This window comes from Acinonyx jubatus, chromosome B1, assembly GCF_027475565.1.
Source record: "Acinonyx jubatus isolate Ajub_Pintada_27869175 chromosome B1, VMU_Ajub_asm_v1.0, whole genome shotgun sequence".
Lineage (NCBI taxonomy): Eukaryota > Metazoa > Chordata > Mammalia > Carnivora > Felidae > Acinonyx > Acinonyx jubatus.
The window spans coordinates 123,476,070-123,492,078 of NC_069382.1; the positions used below are offsets into that span (position 1 = coordinate 123,476,070).

A 16,009-nucleotide genomic window follows, 5' to 3' on the forward strand; every position below is an offset into this window, starting at 1 on the left:
TATCTTAATAAAAGTATTAATATAAGAAATAACGAACTTGACAAGCAAGTGACCAGTGTTTACAAATTAAACGTCAATCTATATCCGTAAAATAGCATAATCACTGCTGATGGGATGAGGTAAAAATTAAAAGCGTCTCTGTATTTTATCTCTGTTCAAAACCAGATTGTTGGAAAAGAAACCGAACCACAGCCCCCATGACAACAATGTCAAAGAATCAACGTGGACTTGGCAGATTTCCACACCAGGCGTTACAGTTTTATTCAGTGACTCCTCTCCGTGCTCTGCTATAGCAAATGCTGAAGCTTATCAAAGTAGATGTTCAACTTGCCACCCCACCAACACTTATTCTGCAGCCTCATCAAGGCCAAGACTGCTTGATGTATAAAACTACTCTGAACAGACTCCTATAAAGGAGACAAGTGACAGAGTAAGTTTTAAAGTTTTAAAGGCAGACAGATCAGAAACCAAAGCACCATGTTCATGCTATTCTTTTTCCCCAAAGGAAAAAACCTGGAAAGCATTTAGGATCTCTTTGTTTCCAATCATTTCTATAACCTCTAATTGGATAACTGCTAAGGATACCTTAATTAAGGTTCATATTGACCTAAAAATACAAATATATTGCTATTTCAAATGTTTAAATATTTGAGGCATGAAACATAGAGACTATACATATACATTTTTTTTAATCTTAACTTAAAATTCACTATTATCAACTACTATCATCACCAATAACTTTAAAGGTTTCTCTCTGGTGAAACAATATGGAATAATGGTAACCAACAACAGAATGTATTAAGACAAAATCTGAGCACTATAAAGCCATCATAGTTTTCAGACAAAAACTGTAAGGAAACAATTGTTCAAAATCTACAGTGCTATCTACATGACTTTGTTCACATGTATGTGTTATGCTGCATAAAAAGGTTTTCTAAGATAGATACCAAAACTGACATGAATACTAAAACATATTTGCCCTCATTTCTGAGTGCGTATTTACCTCGCTAAAATAATTCATAACCTACTTGATCAAAAGGAAGTGATTTAGTAACTACAGTTTCGAAACATTCATTTGTTTTAATACTTAAATCATACTTTTAACACAGTTTTGCATTTTCTAAAAACCCAACTTGGAAGAAAGCAATCTTGACCTTTATAATCTATGAATTTAGAGTTACATGTCGGAGCAAACAGAACTCCCGATGTCGCAACTACGAACAATTAAATTACACCACAAGGTGTAACACAGCCACAACGCTGGATTTTAACCATGACAGTGTTGGAAAGTGTGGAAGGATAAACACACACCCCCACTGCAACACATATACTGCACAAAATATTTGTAAAAATTTTAGGAGTTTAAAAGTATCCTAAATTATATACACTGCTGGGACGGCTAAGCCAAACCGCATTTTCTTGACATGTGATTTTTGTGCATAAAATTTTTGAACCCCTTGAACTGCTCTATTCCACCGTCTATGCCAAGAAAGATTAAGTCCTATCATTTTTTTAATTTTTTTGTGTGTGCCGGCATTGGCTTAACTGGTCTTGCTAACACTTTTTGGAGGGCAAAAACAGGCTCTGCAAGATATAAAGCTTCTCCCACTACTCACTTTTGATTTCTGTACGCTTGATAGATCGTTGCCAGGTTCCCTGGGATGAGACATGAGGAGGAGGCACAGAATTGCTAGGGGTTTCCACTAAAAAGACCAGCACCGTAGGCAGCACTAATCCTGCACCTGTGATGTGTTATTCAGCAGTTAAGAAATGCAGTCCAGACTGTGGCTGCCTAATACAGCTCAGCTGTTTTTTCAGTCCTCCCTTTGATTATAAGCTGGCAAGACAGATTATTCCAGTCAGGCATTGAGCTATGTTCAGGATACATGGCATATGACAGTGGAAAGGTAAAAGAGAAAGGAAACCTTAGAATCAAAAAAATAAATAAAAAGAAAAGAAAAAAAAAAGCCACTGACCACAGTGTATTATATATCATTTCCAGATGGTTAAAAGCTGCCTCTGATTATAAGCAAGGCAGAAAAATATAGGACATTTAAATATCTAGAAATCTATTTTTGATACTACCCTTCTGACACTCAGAATGGTACCTAAATGTGCAACCCTTAAATTTATTTTAAAATAAGCACAGCTTCACAGATTCATCAGCTATGTAAACATTTTTAAGTCTTTCTTTAAAGAGGTTTACCAATCCTAGAAGTCAAATTCCTCTTATAATTTGGAACCTTTCAAAATGTTGGGAAAACTGAAATCCAAATGCATGCCCTTAAGTTTTTCTTTTTATTAAGCCCACCATATCATCTGGCTTATTAAAATTTTTGATATAAAATCTGCATTTGAGACACAACTGTCTTATTCATCGTCTATGGCTAAATGAGCATAAAATATTTATTTTAACCAGCATGAAATTACTAGTAAGTCCAAATTGATTTAAGAGACATGTATTGTCTGCAAGGCACTTTGATTTCACCGAGATGAAGAAAAACATGGCCGCTATGCTCAGGAGCCATAAAATCTAGTAGCAAACAGTGGAATGGAAGTTACTTTCTGTTGTTGTTCTGGTGCTTTAGTCATAAAAGGGCTGCTGACCATTCACTCACACCAACGCTCACACTCCATTTCCTTTTAAACTTTATATAAACACAAAACCATCTGGCCCCCAGGCTACTATCTGTGCCATTTTAAATAAATAATCTAAAAACCTTATCCAAAAAAACAGATACCCTTTCCTAATAGCAGATGGTTAAAAAATAAAAACAAAAAATTCATTTATATACACGAGAAGAGATGAAATGAAGAAAATATATCAATTTTAAAATGTAAATGAAATTTAAATATATGCATTAAAGAAAATGTTTAATATTTTATTTTTTTTCATTGATTAAATACTTACTACCTGCTAAGCCAAGCAGTTTACAAAAAAAAAATATTTCAAACTCTCTATGATATATATTAGGAACAGCAGAGTAAAAAAAAAAATTCATGTGTCCATAAAAACATTCCCTCTAATCATAATTTGACAAGTCATAGAACTTATATTCAGAGTGTGGTGTTAGAGATACTAGTGCATTTAGAGTTCCAAGTAACACTCTGAGGCCAGCTGAAGGAGGACCAAAATTTAGGAGGTATGCCACAACATGTTCTATTAACCTCCTCCTAAACTATTCCCATAATCCAGTTTGTGCATCAAAAATAAAATAAGATGGTTCAATTGGGTCCTGGGTATGTACATGACTAGCAACATACAGATGATATTTTAAGGTGGAAAATTTTTTTTTCTGAAATTACACTTAATTGGCCATTAAAATAATGCTGAGATTTTGAACCACCATCCACTTTGCTTTGATTTATAGGAATAAGGTTGCCAAAGGACAATCTTGTTGACTTTTGGGCAGAAACACTGAGGAAAGATCTGAACTGAGGCTATGTTATTACAATGATTGTGTTATCTTAAATCTGAGTATGGCACACATTGGAACATTCTGGCCTGATACTGCTCAAGCTGTCCTTCTTTTGATAAACAAATGGCTTAAGTTTTCAAAACATTCTCCAAGAGCAATTTTATTACTTTTATTTTTTAATTGTATAAAGCCTAGTAGACTCAGTGGCCCAGACTTTGAAAATGCTTACTGATCTTACCTTTAAATTTTCTTCCTTTGCCCTTCTTTATCCAATTTGTATCTCCTCATTTATGCTAATAATGTATGTACCCACATATTATATTCTAAGTCCACAATGTTTCCTTCCTCCTCTTTAAAATAGTTATCAGTATGAGATCTTATGATACACAACCAAAAAAAAAAGAACAAAAAAATCTGAATACACAGATGCTAGATGAAATATAATTACCTCTCATAAACTCTTTCTTCAGATGTTTCAGTATTATAAATTACATCAACAACATGGGAGACATATCTATGTGTATTATATTTTTTGCTCTGAAATATTTTGATAAATTGGGCATATGATCTTGAAGTTCAGAATCAGACTAAGGAGGTAAGAAATATATACTTACTCATGTTCTATTTAAACTACCAAAGTGCTCCCAGAGACTAGTGATACTAGTATGGAAGCAAAGGACAGTGGCCCTCTCTTAGTTTAGTTAGAAAGTTGTCCACATTCACAAAGAACATATGAGATCAAACAAAATATTTCGCCAAAATTTAAGAGTTGGTATTTCAGCTATTACGGAACCATTCTCAATGTTTACCTATGCAATGCCCTATTCTCTAACTAAAAACCCAGAAAATAAGTCAGTATGGAAGTTCTAGCAAGAATTATTATTGTTTAATGAATTAGAGATTGGTAAAATTTATCAACTTGAACTAGTATGGCCAGCAGTCCTGTTGATCCTCACTAGGAGCAAAGTCTCATAGAAGTTCTTTGTTTTGTTTTGTTCTTTTCCCTAAGGAAAGAGCGTGATGTTCTTCCAGAATGAATAGGCTGCATTTATGATAAATGATTACTTAATAATTAAAGTTATTTATTTTCTTTCCATCTTCCTTGGCAGACAAAAAAATATTTGCTTTAATCATTAAAACCACAGTAGCTACTTGGTAGTAATATGAAAATTTGCTGATGACTCCCATTCTCTATCATGTCAAACAGCCTGACCAGAATAGGATTCAACTTGTGCTAATTATTAATTAGATAGATGATCTGGAATAAAACAAATCCCTCTAACAGATACTTCTGAAATATTTTCACCCCAGTCTTTAGAACACAGCACTTTGTGACAGCTTTCATGCATGCTAAAATTGTGGTCAAGGTAACATAGTTCTCTTCCAATTTCATACCAATAAGCACCAATAGGCTTATCCAATAGGCACCATCCCAAACAATCCCCCCACCCCCCAGCTCTGCCAGGCTCTTGCCTTTGTTGAGTTCAGTGTCTCCTCACTAGCAAGAAAGTCTAAGCAGACAGATCATTAGTTATGACATGTAGACGCTAGCAGATAATGTTGACTCACTTCAGGAACTATTAAACTATAAACAGTGTGCTGAAAGCCATTTATCTGCATTTTAGGATAAACAGCAGAAGCTACTTAATTAAATGGATTTCAAGGAATAAGCTGCTAATGCCAAACCAAGTGACCTTAATTTTGAAAAGAAAAAGCTGTGAACTTTAAGAAAAATCAATCTAGGGTCCCAGGGACACTGACATAAAAAACATTAAACATTTTATTTTATACCTTGAATAGTAAAGATATATATCATAATGTATTATAAAATGCCAACTGCTTCAGTTACCAAAGTTATCACAGTGTGGTTCAAGTTCAAAGTAAATTTACTGATAAACTGATCTTTTCCCTTAAGTGACACTTATAGTAATATTAATGTTGAATAAATGTATGTTTATCAAGGGGAGCTTTACCCATCACTATATAAAGGGTAAAGTTGAATTAGAGGAGTTTTCTTCGTCAGCACTATTCCTACTCACAAACAATTTAACTATTTGGAGAGATAATTTCTAAATGATTCCTTCTGAGAAAAAGGAATACAACCTGGGTGCTATTTTACATTTACTTACACTTATGTAAATATATACACACACACACATATATCTACCTCCAGCACATTAAAATGCTTTAAGAAAAAAATCCATCACAGACCTTGGAGGTTTTATTCTTCAGTTGTCTAGAAGGACAGAAGATAAATCAAGGCCCTCACTGCAAGTACCATACACAGGTAAAACACTACACTTAGAACTTACTTTTCCTACTTGCCAGAAAACAAATCAAAATCTGCTCTTTTTCACACTCCCAGATGTCAGAAGCTTTTCAAAACAGTTCTGAGGTCAGGGAAGAGAACACACAGGTGTGCATTATGTCAACTACTGAAAGCAACCGAAGGTTAGCCTGGAATCTGATCCCTCCACCAACACATTCTTGTGGGCATTACAAATGCTCCCTGCAGGAATATTACACTAATGCTGACTAATTTTTAAAAACATCCCAAATCTCATTAGATCAATTCCTTAGCAGTATTGTTCACAAGCTTCTCTGCTAGTAACAGCAAACTCACCACCGCCTCTTCGTAAACCTTTAATGTTTTCTCCAGTATCGCTTCTTCCGTTCCACTCTCACTGACCATAAAACAGGTTCAACAACAATAAAATGTTCAATATCAATAGACGTAAGTTCATGTCATATCATGATAACTATGACAACCCACAAAAAACTTGATTGAATGTTAGGATATCGGTGACAAATGCTTACGAATAACTGGTTCACATTAATGGCCATTTTTGCATTGGGAAAACCATTCTATATTTTGACTGTGGATGTAACAAGACGGAAAGAGAAAGATGGCAGTAGTGTTTCAGATCTGAAATTACCAGTGCTTATGCTAAAAAAAAACGTGTGCCTGGCGATTCACAACCTCTATTACAGACAAACAGCAACTTAAACATGACACATTCTTAATTTCTTACAAAAAGAAGTGGCCAGAAGGATATTGTTGCCATTAAATGACTAGGTTCCAATCAAGATTGGAAAAATTCTACTCCCAGTAAAATGACCTAACAGCCACAGATTTCTGATTATGTTTATTAACGACCCAGAAAAATCACATCAATTTTGACTTAAAAATTCACTGTCAGTCATATTTAACAGTCACTCAAAAGATTCAGTATTTATATAACCCTTCGTCTTCCCTCTCTCTCACACACACAACCCACACGTGTCCATAGTGAGGATCCACAAGTAACAAATTATTGCCACAAAACCTGTCTCTTCCTGCCAAATGTTCCTGGAATTTTCCAAACCTCAAAAATGTCTCACTACTGAATAAACTCCCCCAGCTAAGGATCAAAAAACCAAAACATTTAAAACATTTTTTTTCTTTTTCCCCTTCTCAAGACCATCATCAAATGCCTAAATGCTGATGCCCCAAACGAGAGCTAATGCTCAGAGCAGGATGCTCCATGGCACCCTCAACTTCTGCCACAGTGTTGACAGCGGTTGATATACTTACTTAGAAATTTCATGTCTACACACGTCAAGTTTCTCGGCTTGACTTTTCTTCTTAATAGCAGCAAACTCAGAGGCCTTCATGAACAATATTCTACAATGCATGGGGAAACCAGGAGCAGGGTTCTCTCTACTCGAGTGTACGTGCAGAATATGCTTTTTTTTTTTCCTTTTCAAATTCACTTACAGTACAACGTACTGCAATACTGGTTTCAGAAGTAGAATCCACTGATTCATCACTTGCATATAATACCTGTGCACATCATAACCAGAATATGCTTTTTGATCTGAGATCCTTTTCTGTTTTCCTATCTCAATTTTTTTTGGTCTCCCAACCCCCAATGGCTTCTCAAAAACTTCAACATTCGTAAAGACCCAGATGTCTCCTTTCTTCCTTCCCACTCTCACTGTGAGATAAAAAACACCAGGTGTAAAATGTCCCTGTTTGTCCCCCTCCAGTCAACACACCCCCCTCCCTGCTCGTGAGCTTTCATCCTTGCTCGTCATCCCAGGAGAGCCACCCCAGCATGTCTGTTGGGTCCTCACCTCTTCTCACAGCCCCAGATGCACAGCCAGGATGACAGTCTCTCTCACGGAGGATGGTTTGCCATCATACGTGCCTGCCTGGGTTATAAGCAAAGAGTAATTTGCTCAGTCTAGATCAGCCCAGCTGAAGAAAGGTCTTGGGACAAAGAGAAAACGAGTGTACGAAAGAAAGGGCAAAAAACCCTGAAAGGAAAACTTGATGTGCTTATCTTGTGCCTTTAAATCAAAATGTAGTAACTTATATACAAAACACGTAACCAAGCACCAACTCTTACAATAGGCGAAGTCACACGTGTAACAGGATAACTAGACTCCAAACAGGTGTAAGAATCATGAGTTCTAGCCCGGGCTATGCTACTGACTTGGAAATCTCCAGAATGTCCAGAGAGGTTTATTTAAAACACCAGCACAGTGATGATTCACCAAGAAGGCGTCGGCAGTAAACACAGGTTCTCAGGACATGTTTGTGTAAGGAAGACCGATGAATGAACTAGATCACTAGCAAAGACTCAGCCAAACATACCTGTCTAGATTAGAAATTTAGTGTGAAGGAAATGACCCTGAGTCAACACCATAATATGGTAGTGCCACACACTGACTGCTTTTCCCATAATTGCATTCCCCGGATGAGTAACAAAGAGTGATGACAGGTGTTTCTAAAGAAAAGAATCATATGCAGCAAGAAGCAGTGGTTGCTCTGGTAACCAAAATATCGCAGACCCTATAACAGGTCTCACTACTTCCACCTCTATCCCGACCTAATAAAGAATTTGGGAAAAGGACATATAACCTCCCATTGCCTAAGATCGTAACTAGTCATGGACATGAAGAGTAAAAATGAATCCAAGTTGCCTGGCTACAAACACAGGAAACCATTCACACACACACACACACACACACACAGAATCGGGGTATGGATGTAAATAGGAATATTCCTGACTTCACCCACCTGATTTCAGGCAGATTTTAAGGATGACATTTACTTTTACATATTGAGAGAATATTACATACATATAAAGTTATTTATGCTTGTGAGTCTGCAAAAAGTGAGTTTACTGACACAGGGATCTGAAGAGACTGACAGGAGGCTATGCTGTATTAGAGACAGCGGGAGTGGGGGCGGAATGACGGGACAAACAGCCAACAATGAAGAGCGGTCATGAATTTCCAAAATTAAACTAACAGAGTAGTCTGGAAACAACTTCCATTTCTCTTGAGCTTATTTTACACAAACTCTGTTTAAATAAACGTTGAATTTTATTCTGACACAGCCTATTAACTCAATCGATTAAGTTTGTTTTAAATTCTACTTAGGAATAATAAAACGGGGGCTGTAAAGCAAAGCAAAAAGGAATACACATAACAGAGTGATGGTACCAAACCTTAATTCCATCCTCCGTAAGGTATCTTTGGGTTGTAGGTGAAAAGCAGAAGCGTCAGCATGCACAGTACAATACCATACACCCTCCTCTCCACGAATCACCAAAACCAGGAGTGTTATCCTGAAATCTTATTCGTCTGCTCTGAGGAGATGGGTTGTCTGGTCTTGATCATAAGCGCTTTCCTGTTTCAAACACCTTCAGTTCTTTTTGCTTTAACACAGTATCAGGTCTGCCCTCATATACCCATTTTAAATCACTTCTGCTAAATTTCTAACATGTACGGAGTTCCTCCAGCCTGAAAAAAAAATGTATTGGTAATTTTGTTGCAACAGAAGTAATGAGTATTAGCCAGTGTCATAGAGGGTTATGGTCATTTACCATAAGCTGTCTTTCTCATCTGTTTTTGTTTTTGTTTTCATTAGCATCTTTGTGACATGGGTAAGCATAATTCTTGCCAAAGATACTTGAGTTCTTTGGGTCTGGCCAAACAAAGAAGAATAAAAAAAGACTAAGTAAGAACAACAATAATTATGTTAAAATGCTGCCAGGCTCAAAGCAATTTCGGGGTCCCAACACTGTACTTGATACACCCTGAATTACTTTACCAGGAAAATAAGATGGTAAGAAGAGGGGTACCTGGATGGCTCAATCAGTAGAGCATGCAACCTCTTGATCTCAGGGTTGTGAGTTCGAGCCCCACACTGGTTGTAGAGATCACTCAATAAAATCTTAAAAAAAAAAAAAGACGGTAGGATGATACGTTCTCTAACCTCCCTTCTTCAAGCACATTCTAGTTCTACGTAACTTCTACTTTGCTTCATTCTTTCTTCATATCTACAGCATGAAAAGAGGGTACTAAATATCATATTAATAAAATATAAGAATTCCTGTTCCACCATGTATTAGTTATGCCCTTAGGCAAATTCTTAAATTTAAAATTCTTAAAATTCTTAAATTTCTTAGGCAAATTGGTCTCAAATACTTCATAATAATAATATTTACACTTCAAGGAGGTTTTGAGAGGATCAAATAAGATGTAATCATTTATCTATACCCCATTATTTACAAATCTCATACAATGTATTCTTCAAAATGCTCATTTTATGAGTAAGAGACCTGGAGATGGGAGAGGTGATCTGCCTGAAAACAAACAAGTGAGAAACAGGCCAATGTGAGAGAGAAGCTCTGGTCTCCAAGAGCAAGAAGGACTCCTCCAGATGGCAGTTCTCGAATGTCTTGTTATCAGGACCCCTTTCGTTATTAAAAATTATTGAAGACACCAAATTTTTTGTTCATGTAATTATAGTTTTCAATATTTACCATATTAGAAATTAAAACTGAATAGTTTTTAAATATATGTAATTCATTTTAAAATAATGAACTCATTTTATTTTACAACAGTCAAGATGCTTACAACCTAAGTGTCCATCAGTTGATGAATGGATTAAAAAGATACATGATGGAATATTACTCAGCCATAGAAAAGGATGAGTACTTCTTATTTGTGACATGGATGGACCTAGATGGTATTTTGCTAAGTAACAGAAGTCAGACAGAGAGAGACAAATATCACATGATTCCACTTATAAGTAGAATCTAAAACATAAATGCACAAGTTTTAAAAAAGTAGAAGACAGACCCACAAATATGGAGAACACACTTATGGTTGCAAGAGAGGAAGGGTGTGAGGAGACGGGGAAATCGGGTGAAGGGGAGTGGGAGACATAGGCTTCCAGTTATGGGATGAGTAAGTCACAGCATATGGATGAAAGGCACAGCACAGGGAATATAGTCAATGGTATTGTAATAGCGTCGTATGATGACAGATGGTAGCTACACTTGTGGTAAGCACAGCATAACATATTGGGCTGTCGAATCACTATGTTGTACACCTGAAACTAGTGTAACATTGTGTGTCAACTGCAATTAAAGAAATTGTTTTAATAATGAATCTGTTTTAACATTTTTGAGAGAGAGAGAGAGAGAGAGAGAGAGAGAGAACGAACAAGGGAGAGGGGCGGAAGGAGCAAAAGAATCTTAAGCGGGCTCCATGCTCAGCGCAGAGCCCAACATGACCCTGGGATCATGACCTGAGCTAGTATCAACCAACTAAGCCACCCAGGCACCCCTTAACATGTATATATAATTTTTAAATAGTGACAAAAAGTGGCACTGTTTTCCAGTTTTTCAAATCTCTTGAATGTTTAACTTAATAGAAGAAGTTGGATATCTGCCTTCTGCATTCAATCAGTCACAATATGTTGTTGTGGCGGAAATATATGAAGACTATATAGCCAGAAACACATAGCTGGAAAAGGAGGGATATTTTAATAGCCTTTTCGCATAATAGTGGTTATTCTTTGATACTACATAAAAAGTGGACAAGTAGGAGTCTTCTAAAAGTTAGATGCAATGTGGAATCTGAAACCTTATGAATGAAATTTTCATATTCTGATAAATTAAAGTCTACTTTCTATTGTGCACTTTGAATGGATTTTTTTACACATGTATGAATATAAAACATGGACACTGATTGGAGAAAAATCCTGGTTCACTCAGCTAGGCAGATCAGTTCTGCAGATACAAGCTTTCCAAAGTCCTTTTTTTTTTCTTGAAAGTTTGAGTTTTATCATTAGGAATAAATACTGTTCATTGTTTTCCTTGAAGTAACAGCCTTATTTCCCTTCATTTCTGAGACTATGTCTGTAAATACTCATAACTAAATAACCACAGTTTGTCATTCTTTCTAGTAAAAATTGTGTTTCATGAAAAAAGTCTCAAAGTCACCATTAATGTTCAGTATGCTGAAACATTTCATTATGTATACCTCACATTTGGTCACACAGAATATAAAAAGACATTTACTCAGAGGTTGGAATTTAATAAAATTAATAATTTTTATGACTTAATTCAGGATATTATTAGATGAAGCTAGCGTTTTCTGTTTGGTGTTTGGTTGGTTGGATAGCTGTTTATTTGGTTGGCTGATTTGGTGTTTCATTGGCTGGACAGTTTGGTGGCTTGTTTTTACTGTGAGTACATGGCAGTGAAGAATATAAAATACAGTTTGGTGCCCTGTCTTGATTTGTGCTAAGATTCTACCAGCAGCTCTGCCCAGCGTTTCTTTTGTATCATCATTGCAAATGTTAATAATACACATTATTATTATGCTTGAAAATCATACTTTGATAACTGCCACACTGGATGAGCAACTACTGGTCATCAGAATTAGATGTAAAATTATATATATCTTAAGATAAGTTAGGAGATTTTAAGGATGGTGGAAGAGAAGGGGGTATAAGATGATTTTTAAAAGAAAAACAATTACGAAAACATGGATAAACACTGGACTCTTTTGAGATCGAAACAGAGATGTTTACTTGGAAACACTAGATTGCTCACAAAAAGTATTATGTACATCAAATACCCGTGAAAGAAATTATTACTGTCAATTTATGCTTTAATGCTCTTCACTGGTCTCTAAATGGCACAGAGTACAGAACCTTAACTGACTTAGCACCACTGACATGCTTCCAGTTATGAAACGCTGACAAACTCTTCTGAAGAAATGATTCATTAATATGAGTATAAAACAAACACATACAGAAAGTTCACATCCTCAGGAAAGTAATCAAAAAGAGAAAACGAGTGTTCCAAATGTGGCACTAATCAGTCCTGGTTTATTTTTGTGTGTTTGCTTTGATTTGGGGTTGTAAGCCATCACAGGCAGTATTTTTCTGTTTCTGCCGTGTGTGTTATTTGTCTTTTTCATAGGTGAACACTGAAAGGTTGACTACAGGAAGACCAGCTTTTCTCTAATTTTCACTACATCTGTTTGTGTGTTGATTTAAACTCAGTTTAAGTCTGATTTCCAAACATAGATCAGTTTTCCTTTACTTCTGCAGAAAACAACCAATTCTGAATTAAGAAAAGTCAGATTTTATATCATAAAAAGATTTTAAAGAAGGGATACATTTAGCAGAACTTTTTCCCCCTTGCCTACAAATACTATATGGAGACGGTCTCAAAGTATGTTTTCAGTACCAGGTCTGAAATGTGCTATTGTTTCACACTCAGGTGAAATATTTAGAATATTCCATCCAGAATATAAACTGCGTAAGAGTAGGAGTTATATCTCATTGGTTAACCACAATATCCTCACCGTCTAGTATAGAGTGTAGCTCCTCCCAGACATGCAATAAATTCTGTTGGCTGGGTCTGAAGAAAAACTACTCTATCACAGAAGTTTGAAGGATCAGCTAATATGAGAGAACATACAAACACAATTATCTCATATATAATTATAATTACGATGTTATCTATGTTATCTCAGGGGTGTGTGTGTGTGTGTGTGTGTGTGTGTGTGTGTGTGTGTATGCGCTACTCTGATTGCTATTTGGTAAAATCGGAAACAAAATGTAAAAATTCGACTGAATTTTTGACACTCCTTCTGCTCCCTATCCATAAAATTTTAAAACTCAAATACACACTTTGACAGAGCCAATTCAACTACATTATATTTTGGGTGAATGAGGAGTATAACATTGGGACTTGGGTTTGAGAGGAAGATTCTGAACACTGTCTCTAATTCCAGTGTAACCTGGGGGGGCATTTGCAGAAGGAAGCACATGGCTTGAGACCACGCCCAGCTCAACTAAGTAGCTCTATGTCTGTGGGAAAATACATTAGTTCCTGTAGACCGTCATGTCTCCATCTTAAAAACAGAAGTAATAATGTGTACTTCTCACATGACTGTTGGTCAGATTAAATGAAGTACTCTATAAAGCACTTAGCACAAAAAGCCAGTGACTGAGACAAAGTAAATGCCCAATAAGTGTTAGTTCACTTCATTTTATTGAAATCCAGGCTTGAAACATGACAGAAAAGACTGCGACGTTTGTAATACAGAAAAGGATACACCTTTCACTCCAATTACATAAGGTATAAAGCCACTACCAAAACCCACCACCAATTTAAAGGTATACACTAGTTAAGAAATAGTCTTAAATAAAACACCTACGTCTGTTTTCCAGAGCATGATCAATGAGCTACTGGTATTCGTTACTGGTAATAACTACAGGTACTAATTCATACTTCCAATTTGGAGTCAATTTTAGCCACTCTCTAATTGTTTTATAAAAGGATTTCACTGTTTAAAAGGAAAGACATGTGGAAATTGCACTACCATGGCATGGCTCCTGCTGGTGCTGATAAACATGGCACCGTTCAAAGGAATGACCCTACAGAAAAGTATGCGTCGCATGAAGAATACCAATATTACTTACTCATAGTTGGGGTTGTTCAGTATGTCAGACCAACTTTGCCTCAGAGAACTTTCCATAAACGTCTCCTTAAAACAGCCTGGCTCGTATGCCACATTCAGTTCACTTTACATGTTGTTACTAACTGCTAAGTAACAATAGCTACTACTTTCTAACGATATTTCCTATCTTCGTAACATCTTCAACTTGGCCAGACGCTCACATGAGCATATGTGTGTGTTAAACAGATCCAGAAATTACACACCTATGCATTCAGTGACATCCACGTAAAGGGTTAATGAAGTTTTACTACTGGCCCACATTTAATCTAGCCCTTCCACTGATAGAGAATCATGCAAAGCTGGTTACATAACTTCACTGGACTCTAAGTTCCTCTTTTGTAATAGGAATAGAGTTAAAAGAATATACATGTAATATGGACACTCACTTTAAAATGTATGAAGACAATCTGAAAACTGTAGAAAATGGCTTATCAATTAACCCTTTCCTGTCTGCAAAGGCAATAATAATGTACTTTGTATGCTTCACACAAATAAATAATGGCTGAGATAATTAACAAATGAAAGAAATACAACTATTCTTTACAGAGTACTTACCAGAGGTGAAACAACGTTCCAAGAGCTTTCACCTGTTTTCATACAATTCTTACCACAGCCCAGCAAGGCAGGTACAGTTATTCCCATGTTTATAAATGCCTAAGGCTTGGAATTAAGGTCTTCGGGTGGAGCTGAGATTTTTCACTCCTCCTCATAACTGCTTAAACCAAATCACTCAATAATAATGATACTACTCAATAATAATGAGGAGGAGGAGTAGAAGGATCAGTCATCATCACCCTCAGCACCTGTGTGTAGCTTTGGTTTCTTTTCCCCCCATAGCAAGGACAGGTTTTCCTATTTCTGCCATGTTCCCTTATGGCAAAATATGAGCTATTGGCTGGAGTCCCTCCTTTCTATCCTCTTTATCCCTGTCCCTAATCAGTACTACTGCAGTACTCTCTGATCTCTCTCCCACTTCTATGATCCGTTATTTGCACTGCTGCCTTCTAAAAATAACAACACACATGCATGAACTTGCAAAACCAAAAAGCTAAGCAAAAAACTCTAATGGTTCTAAAGTTCTTAAGAAGGCATTCAAGGTTCTTCATGAATTGATTCAACCTATCTTCCCAGCTTTCTCTCCTCCCATGGTCTGCTCCCTGTCCATACCTTACTCTTATTATGTTCACCGTGTTATTCATAATCCCATGCCTTTGTTCATAATAATCTTGCAGCCTGTAACAGCATCCCTCTCCTTCACCATCTATGTTACATTGCCCAAACAGAAATATGAGTCGCTGTGTAACCTCACAATATACCTCCAAGAATCTCCATTTCCTCATCAGTAAAATGAGGATAACAACAGTATTTGCTTATTCATCTACATAAAATGGTTACAACAGTTCCTTTAGCAGAGTTTGCCCCATATAAGTGTGAACAATTTCTAGATTATTATTAGCTGAAATTTGTGACCAAGAATTTCATTTTCTGGGGCACCTGGTTGGCTCAGTCGGTTGGGTGTCTGACTTTGGCTCGGGTCATGATCTCACTGTTTCCAAGTTCGAGCCCCACATTGGGCTCTGTTCTGACAGCTCAGAGCCCGGAGCCTGTTTCAGATTCTGTGTCTCCCTCTGTTTCCCTGCCCACCCCCCGCTGGTGTTCTGTCTCTCTCTGTGTCTCTCCAAAATAAATAAAACATTAAAAATTTTTTTAAAAAAAGAATTTCATTATTTGATCCGAACTGGCCTATATATTCATCCAACTCTGATTTC

At 36.5% G+C, this 16,009-nt stretch overlaps 1 protein-coding gene across 6 annotated transcripts in view; it reads right to left on the bottom strand.

Annotated features, from left to right (window-relative positions):
* The window catches only part of BMPR1B (bone morphogenetic protein receptor type 1B), a 408,527-nt gene that overhangs the window by 62,891 nt on the left and 329,627 nt on the right, over positions 1 to 16,009 (bottom strand). The gene's annotated exons all lie outside the window — the stretch shown is intronic.